The sequence below is a fragment of the Coregonus lavaretus genome, assembly GCF_964263955.1.
Source record: "Coregonus lavaretus genome assembly, chromosome: 26".
NCBI lineage: Eukaryota > Metazoa > Chordata > Actinopteri > Salmoniformes > Salmonidae > Coregonus > Coregonus lavaretus.
This window is the reverse complement of record NC_140013.1, coordinates 2,263,303-2,277,538: the sequence shown is the minus strand read 5'-3', so window position 1 is coordinate 2,277,538 and position 14,236 is coordinate 2,263,303. Positions and strand designations below refer to the sequence as shown.

General features: G+C 42.2%; 1 protein-coding gene across 1 annotated transcript in view; it reads left to right on the top strand.

The window, feature by feature from the left end:
- The first annotated feature begins 12,926 nt into the window (after positions 1–12,926).
- The window catches only part of LOC311102128 (sister chromatid cohesion protein PDS5 homolog B-like), an 88,106-nt gene continuing 86,796 nt past the window's right edge, over positions 12,927–14,236 (top strand). The window contains exon 1 of the mRNA XM_084143363.1: positions 12,927–13,134. The gene's annotated coding sequence lies outside the window, so the exon portion shown is untranslated. The remainder of the gene's footprint in view (positions 13,135–14,236) is intronic.

Below are 14,236 nucleotides of genomic sequence, written 5' to 3'. Positions count from 1 at the left end.
TTTAGGTTTTGGCTGAGTTTGGGGTACATATGATTTCTTATGAGAATGAATGTCATGAGGACTTAATGAACACTTGGGATAACTAACATTTATGAAATATTTAGAATAATGGTAATGTTTAGTATACTATGGGATGGCAATTGGATAATGAATTACCAATATTACCTAAGTGATTGTTTAGGTAGGTGGTAATATTGACACATGGGCAAATCATGTGTCAAATGGGGGATGGATGGTATGGTGGGAGATGGTAGGATTAAATAATAAATATATACGAAGGAGAGGACAAAAAAAAAAAAAAAAAAAAAAAAGATTAGAAATTGAGAGCTGAACATGTACAGTGGGGGAAAAAAGTATTTAGTCAGCCACCAATTGTGCAAGTTCTCCCACTTAAAAAGATGAGAGAGGCCTGTCATTTTCATCATAGGTACACGTCAACTATGACAGACAAAATGAGAAAAGAAATTCCAGAAAATCTCATTGTAGGATTTTTAATGAATTTATTTGCAAATTATGGTGGAAAATAAGTATTTGGTCAATAACAAAAGTTTCTCAAAACTTTGTTATATACCCTTTGTTGGCAATGACACAGGTCAAACGTTTTCTGTAAGTCTTCACAAGGTTTTCACACACTGTTGCTGGTATTTTGGCCCATTCCTCCATGCAGATCTCCTCTAGAGCAGTGATGTTTTGGGGCTGTCACTGGGCAACACAGACTTTCAACTCCCTCCAAAGATTTTCTATGGGGTTGAGATCTGGAGACTGGCTAGGCCACTCCAGGACCTTGAAATGCTTCTTACGAAGCCACTCCTTCGTTGCCCGGGCGGTGTGTTTGGGATCATTGTCATCCTGAAAGACCCAGCCACGTTTCATCTTCATGCCCTTGCTGATGGAAGGAGGTTTTCACTCAAAATCTCACGATACATGGCCCCATTCATTCTTTCCTTTACACGGATCAGTCGTCCTGGTCCCTTTGCAGAAAAACAGCCCCAAAGCATGATGTTTACACCCCCATGCTTCACATTAGGTATGGTGTTCTTAGGATGCAACTCAGCATTCTTTGTCCTCCAAACACGACGAGTTGAGTTTTTACCAAAAAGTTCTATTTTGGTTTCATCTGACCATATGACATTCTCCCAATCCTCTTCTGGATCATCCAAATGCACTCTAGCAAACTTCAGACGGGCCTGGACATGTACTGGCTTAAGCAGGGGGACACGTCTGGCACTGCAGGATTTGAGTCCCTGGCGGCGTAGTGTGTTACTGATGGTAGGCTTTCTTACTTTGGTCCCAGCTCTCTGCAGATCATTCACTAGGTGCCCCTGTGTGGTTCTGGGTTTTTTGCTCACCGTTCTTGTGATCATTTTGACCCCACGGGGTGAGATCTTGTGTGGAGCCCCAGATCGAGGGAGATTATCAGTGGTCTTGTATGTCTTCCATTTCCTAATAATCGCTCCCACAGTTGATTTCTTCAAACCAAGCTGCTTACCTATTGCAGATTCAGTCTTCCCAGCCTGGTGCAGGTCTACAATTTTGTTTCTGGTGTCCTTTGACAGCTCTTTGGTCTTGGCCATAGTGGAGTTTGGAGTGTGACTGTTTGAGGTTGTGGACAGGTGTCTTTTATACTGATAACAAGTTCAAACAGGTGCCATTAATACAGGTAACGAGTGGAGGACAGAGGAGCCTCTTAAAGAAGAAGTTACAGGTCTGTGAGAGCCAGAAATCTTGGTTGTTTGTAGGTGACCAAACACTTATTTTCCACCATAATTTGCAAATAAATTCATTAAAAATCCTACAATGTGATTTTCTGGAAAAAAAATTATCCATTTGTCTGTCATAGTTGACGTGTACCTTTGATGAAAATTACAGGCCTCTCTCATCTTTTTAAGTGGGAGAACTTGCACAATTGGTGGCTGACTAAATACTTTTTTCCCCCACTGTATGTGTGAAGATAGTTTATTAACCACACCCGTATGTCAGAGGTTTTGTGCCCCACAGGTGAACTAAAGGAGAAGATGACCCACTCTATCTAACCAGGACACTGGGTGTGGATCCAGTCCCTAAAAGAAGAAAAACTGGAAGCAGGCCTGTTGGGAAGGGCCCTACCAAGTCCAATTAGATCCACCTGGGTGCATGTCACACACGGCAAAAAGGTAAACCCAGTTACACCTGACGAACAAACACAGAGTTAGGAGAAAGAACCGATCACCACTAGGGCTCGGGGGTTGGCTCCTTAACGAAGATTCCCTTACCCTGTCTGATCATCCCTGTGTGAGTTCGATAGAAGGTAAAGCAATGGGTTGGCCTCTGGCGTCTGACATGTTCTCAGGGCGAGGGTGGGGATTCACAGGTCTCCCGACGGTAGGTAGCTGTCTGATTGTGGGGGCCATATTCCTAGCACACTCAAACCCTCCTGATCAGCCAGAAGTAGTAGTTAACCTAACACAAGTTGATAAAATAATACATGAGCACAGTCTACAAAGGCATAGGAGACAGCTAGACGTAGGGAAAGGGGAAGTACTAGGGACTTTAGGGAAGGACATCACCATATGTATGTCACCATGTACATCCTTGGACTATGTAGTTGCTCATACCGAGCGGGGGGGGGGGGGGGGGGGGGATATGTCAATCTCCATACACCGTTTAGGGACAGGTGTAGTATTGTGAAAGTAGGGAATTACCAGAAAAGGCAGTGTGACCCATATAAGGGTAGGTACTGTCTGAAAGTCTGAATTACGCTAAAACAGGTTACAGACCTGACAAGTGAGATATCCTCTTCAACTGGGGCACCCTATAGAGTAAACCTCTCTGAGGGAGGTAGTGAGACCGGGGCTGTGGTGAAGATTGTGCAAACTAGAGACCTGAAGGAAGTAGGACAGGTGGAGACGGGGTGTAGAAATCTTGACCTGTGGTTGGAATGGATTCAGTATACGGCAAGAACTATGTCTAAAGAGGACTGTTATGCCTGTGGGACAGCCAAACCAAGGTTAACAACTACTCCGTTCCCCTTGACAGGCTTTGACTCTCTGTCAGGTTTATCCTCCATGCAAGCCACCTGGGAATGTGGTGAAAGAGTCTTGTAGTAACTTGCACTATCTGTATCCCCCGATAACAAAGTCATCCCGACCTAGGTTGAAGTCACAGGGGATTTTTATTGTTTTTCTAGGACTAGTAAGATAGGATACAGGGTAGGGCATCTTAGCTCCTGCTCCCACACAGAGAATATCACAACTAAAGAGACCATGACTAATCTCTCCTCTTTGTTGCAGCCAGAGGATTTTAGGAATCAAAACCAGGCCCGTGCTGACATCTGATGGTTGTGTGGTGATAACAGATTGTGAACTCACCTACATACGCAAACAATCAAACGTGTCAGAGACTGGTGAGTTGTCACGTAGAAAGTAGGACCTCCTCCCGGGATCCTTTGATGAAAGGATATATATTGATGGGATAGCAGTACCTCGAGGGGTTCCAGAAGAATTCAAAGCTAGGAATCAGATCGCAGCTGGGTTTGAATCAAGTCTTTTCTGGTGGTCAACAATTAATAAAAACGTAGATTGGATGAATTATATTTACTATAACCAGCAAAGATTTATAAACCACACTCGTGATGCAATAAAGGGATTAGCTGAGCAGACAGCGGCAACTAGCTTAATGGCATGGCAGAATAGAATAGCTTTAGATATGCTTTTGGCTGAGCGGGGCGGAGTTTGTGTTCTGTTTGGATCTATGTGCTGTACTTTCATCCTCAAACAATATAGCACCGGACGGGTCCGTGACCAAAGCGCTTCAGGGACTCACCACGTTGGCGAACGAACTGGCTGAGAACTCTGGTATTGATAGCTCCATAAACGGTTGGTTTGATAACATATTTGGTAAATGGAAAACTATTGTTGTAACTATTCTGGGTGAAGTTATAGCTTCTATGGGTATACTTGTTCTTTGTGGATGTTGTCTTATTTCCTGTGTCTGAGGGTTGGTGAGAAAAGGAGATGGAGAAGGTGGTTTCCCAACAGATGGTGAGATACGGCCCAATCCCGGACTCCGACCTAAGGAATGAAGGATATGACCTACCAGGCTTGGTGGAGTGACACCCTAGAGCCCTCAAACTCAACTCTGGACCTCGAAGCCAGTTCCACTGCATTTTTTCATTGTTCCCCTCTAATCAGGGACTGATTTAAACCTGGGACACCAGCTGGGTACAATTAATAAATCAGGTAGAACAGAAAACCAGCAGGCTCCGGACCTCGTAGGGTAAGAGTTCAATACCCCTGCCCTAGAGGGTGTCTAAAGGGGGCCAAAATTTACTTCCCTGTTTGTGTTTTATGTTTTAATAATCTTGTGTTTTGTGTTCTATTAATCCTGTGTTTTATGCTTTATTAATCAAGTTAACCATTGTGAATGTTTGTCTTTCCTTATGTGAAGGTTTGAAGTTCCTGGGTGACTTGTAGCCAACTCAGTACAAGTTAGGTGTAGATGGAAGGCCTGAGGGTTTTTATTTTTCAGTATCATTATTGCCTATTAATAAAAGTGTGATTATTTTTGTCTGTATTGTATTTTAATGAGTGAAACCCTGTGTTTTCTTATTTTGGGTTCACACCCAGTGGGTGTGAAAAGGGGGATTGTGGGGATTTATTATTCTCATAAATGGATGGGATGACTAACTTAGAAAGAATGCATTAATGATTAAAGCATAAAAGGTATGTACTGTACTGATATAAATTGTTTCACCTAACATGCTGTGATTAATGTGAGGAGCTGTTTTAGGGAGTAGGGGAAGATAATAATTTGTGTCTCCAAATACTAGACTACACTGCTTCTTTGTGATCTGTGAACCGTCCTTGGACGTAGGAATGGTGTCTATACATTTACATTTTAGTCATTTAGCAGACGCTCTTATCCAGAGCGACTTACAGGAGCAATTAGGGTTAAGTGCCTTGCTCAAGGGCACATTTACGTCATTTAGCAGACGCTCTTATCCAGAGCGACTCACAAATTGGTGCATTCACCCTATAGCCAGTGGGATAACTCTACAGGTTGTTATGATAAGAACTTATGCCTGGCAACAGTGTGCAACGGTGGAGCGCCAAGAGGCTGGGACCAGCCGGTGCGCCAACGGATTGGCTGAGTAAGTCTAAACCACGCTCAGTCTCTACTCTGATTGGCCAGCAGGGAGTAGGAAATATCTCTGTCAGAGTATTTGAAGAAGAACCTGTAACAATGGATTAGTTCTCTGAATGCCCTGCGTGGTATTTCAGTGGACCCGTATATACGAACATCATATTTAACATTGAAGGTTTTGCATTAATTAAAATACTAGTCTATTTAGAAGACGTGTATTGACCTCTTTTGTTCCTAATACCAGATTTGAATTGACGCAACTTAACAAGAGGCAGGTTGAGGTTACCAGGGTTAAAGTAGTGCAGAGGGTGTCGTATGCTGAGGCAATGAAGAAAGTAGGGGAAGATGGGGCAAGGGAGAGGGATCCTGAGAGGATCCATGTGAGTAGTAGATCTGTGCCAGTGCAGAGGAATAGGCCAATGAGTGATATATGCTTCAGTAAGATTGGCTTTTTAGCGTTCATAGCAATGGTTATCAACTTTACATCAGGGATGGAATGTAAGTCGCAGAAAATAGAGGTTGTGGTGGCAGCTGTATTTAGGTGTACACGATTTGACTTCAAAAGAGTTACAGGGTGTGTTGAGTGGTGGTGTCCTGTCCTCTCAGGTCTTTTAAAAACTGTCTGTAGGAATGAGGTTTGTGCAGTAGGCCTAATACATTATCACAGCATATTGGCTATATGCTTGGCCCGCCAATATTGTTCTTCTCAGACCATATATTTTAAAACTCAAGCTTTGATAACAAAATAGATCAGTTCGTGTAGCACTTGCTGAGCATAAATTGAAGTAATTTGCTAGTTGTCTTGAACACACTGAAGTCAGAGATATCCGAGTTCCCAGTTGTTTTGAACACAGCATTAGTCTGAGCGGAGGGAGGGAGATAGCAGCAGAGGGTCAACCTCTCACGGTCCCTGCTCTCTCCTTTTCTCTGGTGAGACTGACCAGAGAGAGGGGACACCGTCTTCCACTGCCTCATGCACAAATTCATGTTGTTCCTATGACCAGAGAAAGTGAAATATTCCAGTAACCAGATGTCGTATGTCATACCATCCTTCTCTCATCCCGGGATTTAAGGTATTACCGGTTTAGTACACAAGGGGGCGGACATAAATATATTTTTAGCATTTTTTTTTTGTGTACTAAACAGGTAATACCGTAAATCCCAGGATGAGATGGTATGACGTCGCACGTCTCCCTACTTACACTCACCCTGCAGCTGAAATGAATGAGTAGCCAAGTGTGTCGATAGGCCTGCGTTATTACCAGAATGCTAACAAAATTAGCACAAGTAATAGCGAATTTCCATGGAGGCTGCTAGCTAAATATGGTAAACAAAAATAAACGAATTGCAAAGACGGGCAATCCAGCTCATGAAGTTATACATATAGGTAGGAGCTACCGAATGTCATTTTTGGTGAGTTTGGACATTTTACAAGTGAATGTGAACGAGAGACATTGTGCAAATGAACAAAGTTTTGACGCATGATTGTCTGAAGGAAGAACATTACTGTGTACACGCTGAGTCTGTGTGGAGTCTGGAGTCGCTAGAGCAATGGGCCTGCCAGCTCTGCTTGGAGAAGATGGATGAGGAGGAGACAGCCGAGAAAGGAGAGGAGAAAAAAACGTAAGAAATCAAGCTTGAGTGGCAGCTGTTCAGATAGCCGAAGGGCTTTGACTTCTCAAACATGGCAGAAAGCTAACAATATGATACCAGCAAGTTAAACTTAGGGGTCGCGTTAATGCAGAATTCTTCGTTTTTCATGCAGGAAAAAAAGATAAAACGCATCTTGCTGCATTTTGTAAATGCAAATCTAAAATGCTTCTTATTGTAAATTCTGCTCAGCATCAAACTAATTTTGTGCTTCAGTTGCTCTTCTCCACTTCAATGAGAATTCATGAACGGGCATTTTATCAGCAGACAGAGCTCTGACTGGTACTTTTCTCGGTGTAGCCAGCCTACTTTTCCCTGGTAAAATGATAAACATTAGAAATATGATGGCCGTGGATCGTTTTTGCAAAACATACCTTGCTTTTTCATTATAAGCTAATTTACTAGTGGGGCTGCCAGCCAAATAGCGTTGCACTTCTGTTGACAATGAAGCTATTTTCTGCCGAATGTGTTGCACTAATGAATTTTCTGTGAAGGAAAACTATAGTTGCATGTCCCTTATCACTGTATTGAAGCAAAAAAACATTGTTGACTTTCAATATAAAACGCTACCCCTGTCAATACAACCTTGTGAAAGTGACAAACTGACACGTTTTCATTTTCGTCAAAAACAACTTTATATCGAAGGAGTGCCTTTGATTTGACGGCCTGCACATGCACAATTCGGCGCGAGCTGAACGTTGGTAGCCGATGACGTGTTTCTACACATGAACTTAGCTAGCCAACGTCACCATGACATCGCCTATAAGTGTGATTGGGGATTTCTATTGGAGAAGCAGTTTTAGACTATCTTCATACTGTACTGTCTTTGGTAATAAGGTCTCAATCAGCTTTCTGAATTGCCCTAGAGGCACCAGAAAATCAAATTTCAGAACATTTTGAAAATTGTTCCACAAATAAGGTGCAAGAAAACTAAAAGGTGATTTACCTAACTCAGTAGACCAAAGGAATTTCCAGAGTTAGCCATCCATGAGACCGGGTGTGAACTCATGTCTAAAGTTTAGTAATGATGTTAGGTACAGTTGAAGTCAAAGTTTACATACACCTTAGCCAAATGCATTTAAACTCAGTTTTTCACAATTCCTGACATTTAATCCTAGTACAAATTCCCTGTCTTAGGTCAGTTAGGATCACCACTTTATTTTAAGAATGTGAAATGTCAGAATAATAGTAGAGATAATTATTTATTTATTTATTTATTTATTTCAGCTTTTATTTTGTTTTAATATATTTTATTACATTCCCAGTGGGTCAGAAGTTTACATACACTCAATTAGTATTTGGTAGCATTGCCTTTAAATTGTTTAACTTGGGTCAAACGGTTCGGGTCGCCTTCCACAAGCTTCCCACAATAAGTTGGGTGAATTTTGGCCCATTCCTCCTGACAGAGCTTGTGTAACTGAGTCAGGTTTGTAGGCCTCCTTGCTCGCACACGCTTTTTCAGTTCTGCCCACACATTTTTTTATAGGATTGCGGTCAGGGCTTTGTGATGGCCACTCCAATACCTTGACTTTGTTGTCCTTAAGACATTTTGCCACAACTTTGGAAGTATGCTTGGGGTCATTGTCCATTTGGAAGACCCATTTGCGACCAAGCTTTAACTTCCTGACTGATGTCTTGAGATGTTCCTTCAATATATCCACATAATTTTCCTTCCTCATGATGCCATCTTTTTTGTGAAGTGCACCAGTCCGTCCTACAGCAAAGCACCCCCACAGCATGATGCTGCCACCCATGTGCTTCATGGTTGGGATGGTGTTCTTCGGCTTGCAAGCTACCCCCTTTTCCTCCAAACATAACGATGGTCATTATGGCCAAACAGTTCTATTTCTGTTACATCAGACCAGAGGACATTTCTCCAAAAGGTACGATCTTGTACCCATGTGCAGTTGCAAACCGTAGTCTGTTAAGCAAACTTAACATGTGTAAATATTTGTATGAACATAACAAGATTCAACAACTGAGACATAAACTGAACAAGTTCCACAGACATGTGACTAACATAAAGGGAATAATGTGTCCCTGAACAAAGGGGGGGTCAAAATCAAAAGTAACAGTCAGTATCTGGTGTGGCCACCAGCTGCATTAAGTACTGCAGTGCATCACCAGATTTGCCAGTTCTTGCTGTGAGATGTTACCCCACTGTTCCACCAAGGCACCTGCAAGTTCCCGGACATTTCTGGGGGGAATGGCCCTAGCCCTCACCCTCCGATCCAGCAGGTCCCGGATGTGCTCAATGGGATTGAGATCCGGGCTCTTCGCTGGCCATGGCAGAACACTAACATTCCTGTCTTACAGGAAATCACGCACAGAATGTGTAGTATGGCTGGTGGCATTGTCATTCTGGAGGGTCATGTCAGGACGAGCTTGCAGGAAGGGTACCACATTAGGGAGGAGGATGTCTTCCCTGTAACGCACAGCGTTGAGATTGCCTGCAATGACAACAAGCTCAGTCCGATGATGCTGTGACACACCGCCCCAGACCATGACGGACCCTCCACCTCCAAATCGATCCCGCTCCTGAGTTTTTATTTTTTATTTTATTTCACCTTTATTTAACCAGGTAAACCAGTTGAGAACAGGTTCTAATTTACAACTGCGACCTGGCCAAGATAAAGCAAAGCAGTGCAATAAAAACAACACAGAGTTACATATGGGGTAAAAAAACATAAAGTCAAAAATACAACAGAAAATATATATACAGTGTGTGCAAATGTAGCAAGTTATGGAGGTAAGGCAATAAATAGGCTATAGTGCAGAATAATTACAATAGTATTAACACTGGAATGCTAGATGTGCAAGAGATTATGTGCAAATAGAGATACTGGGGTGCAAAAGAGCAAAATAAATAACAATATAGGGATGAGGTAGTTGGGTGGGCTAATTTCAGATGGGCTGTGTATAGGTGCAGTGATCGGTAAGGTGCTCTGACAACTGATGCTTAAAGTTATTGAGGGAGATAAGAGTCTCCAGCTTCAGAGATTTTTGCAATTCGTTCCAGTCATTGGCAGCAGAGAACTGGAAGGAATGGCGGCCAAAGGAGGTGTTGGCTTTGGGAATGACCAGTGAGATATACCTGCTGGAGCGCAGACTACGGGTGGGTGCTGCTATGGTGACCAATGAGCTAAGATAAGGCGGGGATTTGCCTAGCAGTGATTTATAGATGGCCTGGAGCCAGTGGGTTTGACGACGAACATGTAGTGAGGACCAGCCAACAAGAGCGTACAGGTCACAGTGGTGGGTAGTGTATGGGGCTTTGGAGACAAAACGGATGGCACTGTGATAGACTACATCCAATTTGCTGAGTAGAGTGTTGGAGGCTATTTTGTAAATGACATCGCCGAAGTCAAGGATCGGTAGGATAGTCAGTTTTACGAGGGCATGTTTGGCAGCATGAGTGAAGGAGGCTTTGTTGCGAAATAGGAAGCTGATTCTAGATTTAACTTTGGATTGGAGATTCTTTATGTGAGTCTGGAAGTTGAGTTTACAGTCTAACCAGACACCTAGGTATTTGTAGTACAGGCCTCGGTGTAACGTTCATTCCTTCGACGATAAACGCGAATCCAATCATAGCCCCGGTGAGACAAAACTGCGACTCGTCAGTGATGAGCACTTTTTGTCAGTCCTGTCTGGTCCAGCGACGTTGTTGCCTTACTACAGGCCTAAAAGCCCTCAGTCCAGCCTCTCTCAGCCTATTGCGGACGGTCTGAGCACTGATGGAGGGATTGTGCATTCCTGGTGTAACTCGGGCAGTTGTTGTTGCCATCCTTTACCTGTCCCGCAGGTGTGATGTTCGGATGTACCGATCCTGTGCAGGTGTTGTTACACGTGGTCTGCCACTGCGAGGACGATCAGCTGTCCGTCCTGTCTCCCTGTAGCGCTGTCTTAGGCCTCTCACAGTACGGACATTGTAATTTATTGCCCTGGCCACATCTGCAGTCCTTATGCCTCCTTGCAGCATGCCTAAGGGACGTTCACGCAGATGAGCAGGGACCCTGGGCATCTTTCTTTTGATGTTTTTCAGAGTCAGTAGAAAGGCCTCTTTAGTGTCCTAATTTTTCATAACTGTGACCTTAATTGCCTACCATCTGTAAGCTGTTAGTGTCTTAACGACCGTTCCACAGGTGTATGTTCATGAATTGTTTATGGTTCATTGAACAAGCATGGGAAACAGTGTTTAAACCCTTTACAATGAAGATCTGTGAAGTTATTTGGATTTCTACAAATCAACTTTGAAAGACAGGGTCCTGAAAAAGGGACGTTTCTTTTTTTGCTGAGTTTATATATAGTCCGAAATGTGTTTGTATTCTGCGGATTTCATTTTTAAAAAGCCCATGTTATCACACACTAACCTGCAGCCACTAGCTAGCTTGTCAGTTGATGTTCGACGTTCGTGCCGTTCTGCCCGCGGAGCCTTGACAGAGTTCTATTGAGCAGCAACCACTTTTTGACCATAGGCGTGATTACATTCTATTCACTCTAATCATGCTAAATTCTCAGAGTAAATCATCTAACTTTTGAACCCTATACGGTAGAGACATAGGGTTTGGACTTAAAATTAGTATTTCATTCAAGGTTGATAAAAATATGTCCATTCAATAGAGAATTGCATCAGAAAAACTACTGGTGGGTCATCATAGTGGTCTCTGACTTGTGGTCAGACTCATGTAATCTGATTACAAAAAAACGAACTAATCAGTTATGTTACCCGCAAAAATATAGTAATCAGATTACAGATACTTTTTGAAAAAGTACATGATTATTTATTGGATTACTTTTAAATTCAGAAAGGATGTTTGTGAAAAAAAATCCATGATGACACCTTTCTGTTCCTCCCCCCAGGAGAAACAAGCACAGTGTGTCTAGGGAGAAGATTGGGAAGATGCTGGAGTGGTTTGAGCTGCCCATGTCCCTGGACATTGTGATGAACTCCCAGGAGCCTTTTAGACTCACAATACATCCTTCACAGCAGCAGAGGCACAGGAGGACCGACCACTCAGACTACCACTCGTCCCTATGTCCTGGGGTGTATTCATTAGTGCACACCATAGCAAAATGTTCTTCACTGTAGCAAAACGCTTTGCAAAGGAAAACGAAAGCAAGTGTTTCTTATTGGACAAGTTTAAGTAGTCCCTCCCCGTTTCAGCTTTTTTTGTTCCTAGTGAATACAACCCTGATGACTATCAACCAACCACACTCTGCCTTTGGGTTTGAAAAACAACTAGACCGCAGTCAATGATCAGAGACAGAGCTGTGTTACTATTATTTTTTATGAAACTACCAGCATTGTTACTCTATTTGATTTATACTGGCAGAATTTACATTTTAGTCATTTAGCAGACGCTCTTATCCAGAGCAACTAGGGTTAAGTGCCTTGCTTAAGGGCACATCTACAGATTTTTCACCTAGTTGGCTTGGGGATTAGAACCAGCGACCTTTCGGTTACTGGCACAACACTCTTACCCACTAAGCTACTTGCCACCCAAACCTATTTTTGTGAAAATAATATTTTCAGTGGCAATAAAGTAACTTATCTATGCATTTCAACTGTGTAAATTATATATTTCTTAATTCCATTATTTTACGTGTGTGTATTGTTGTGAATTGTTAGATATTACTGCACTGTTGGAGCTAGGAACAGAAGCATTTCGATACACCCGCAATAAAATCTGCTAAATATGTGTATGCGACCAATAGTTTGATTTTTTTTATTTGTACATTTATGTCATTAAAAATTGTTAGATGGGTGTTGTGTTCTTCCAATCTATCTTGCATGTTGGGGGGTCTTACCCTTTTCATTTGTAATACATTCTATCTTGCATGTTGGGGGGTCTTACCCTTTTCATTTGTAATACATTGGGGTATGCATCTATCAATGCTTAACTGCAAGGATCATTCCATTCCACCTTGTGAAAATTATTGGGTGTTAGTTTGCTTTTACCTAAGTAGGCCAACCTGCAGGGGTCACTGTAAGAGCACTTTCGATTTTTGACATTCGGCACCACTGTCTTGCCTGACGACTCAAACTAAATCCTTCCGCTGCTCTGCCGAGAATAAACTAACGTCCGTGGGCGTGGCGTTATGTTTGGCCAGAACAAGGAGTGTTGGTGGGAGAGACTATAAGGACACAATTGACGCTAAAACCGACTAGCCAAAACCAATTCTAAAATTAAATATCGGTTTGGGCGTCAGGCGTGTACTTATATTATTTTCCAGTGTGGGTAGCCAGGCAAACCACTCAACACTGGATTGGTGCAGCTATGGACAAATTGGCGCCATTTTGAATCAGAGAGGAGGATCACAGTGGTAGAGGGAAAGACGATTGGCTACAATTCATCAAATAAGGTAGTATTTAATTAAAACCCGATTAACAATGAGTATTGTATTCCAACAAGGCATGAAGTCGATGTTGTACTGCAACGAAGAGACGACAGATTAATTGAAATTGCTAGCTATGATTCAAAGGAATGATTTGTAATGCATTTGTCATTGCGGTGGCTAGCCCTAGCTTGCTTGCGCCCACATTGTCCAGACAGATAGCGTGTGTGTGACTGCAGTGTTATTATTGAAGTGCTTCAGATTTGCCAGCTATACAACGCAGTCATTGAAGCGTAACTAGCAGCTAACTAGCTGAATAAGAATAGTCCAGTCAATGGTATGGCGTTTGTCTAACCATAAGAATCCGACTAGACGTAAATTACGTCTCTCTAGAGTTGGAACGGTGCGATGTCAGAATGTGGACACCGCGAAGACTGCACGAGATACAGTATCTATTGCTTGGAAAATGTACCTCAATCCAGGGATGGGAACTGTGGCGTAGAGAAGTTTAGCGGCCCCCTGCAAAGTCCAAGCAAAGCCCCCCTTTTTATTGTTTTTTTTCTTCCATGGGCCAGAGAGAAATGTGCGGTATTATAGCTAATCTCATGCTATTTTACGCATTTTGCCATGAGGCTGAGAGAAAATGTTGCTGTTTTAGAGCTCAGGGATTCTTGAAAGACAGGACAATCATCTTTTGCCCCCACGTATTTGTCTTAATATTTAGGGCATTCACTCACTGCTCTTGAATGTAGTAGTTAAATACCAGTCAATTCAAGAGGGTGCTACTAAATGAATGTCTTAACCTATTTTTCTTTAGCCTATGTCATTATGAATCACTTACCATTAATCATAAAATTTGTTCTCTACAGTATTACAACCTTAATATTCTTGTACTTAACAGTGTTGATTAAATAAGAACGCAGTGGGGTAAAATACTTAAGTAAAAATACTTTAAAGTACTACTTAAGTAGTTTTTTTGGGTATCTGTACTTTACTATTTATATCTTAGAAAACTTTTACTTCACTACATTCCTAAAGAAAATTATGTACTTTTTACTCCATACATTTTCCCTGACACCCACAAGTACTCATTACATTTTAAATGCTAAGCAGAACAGTAAATAAAAAT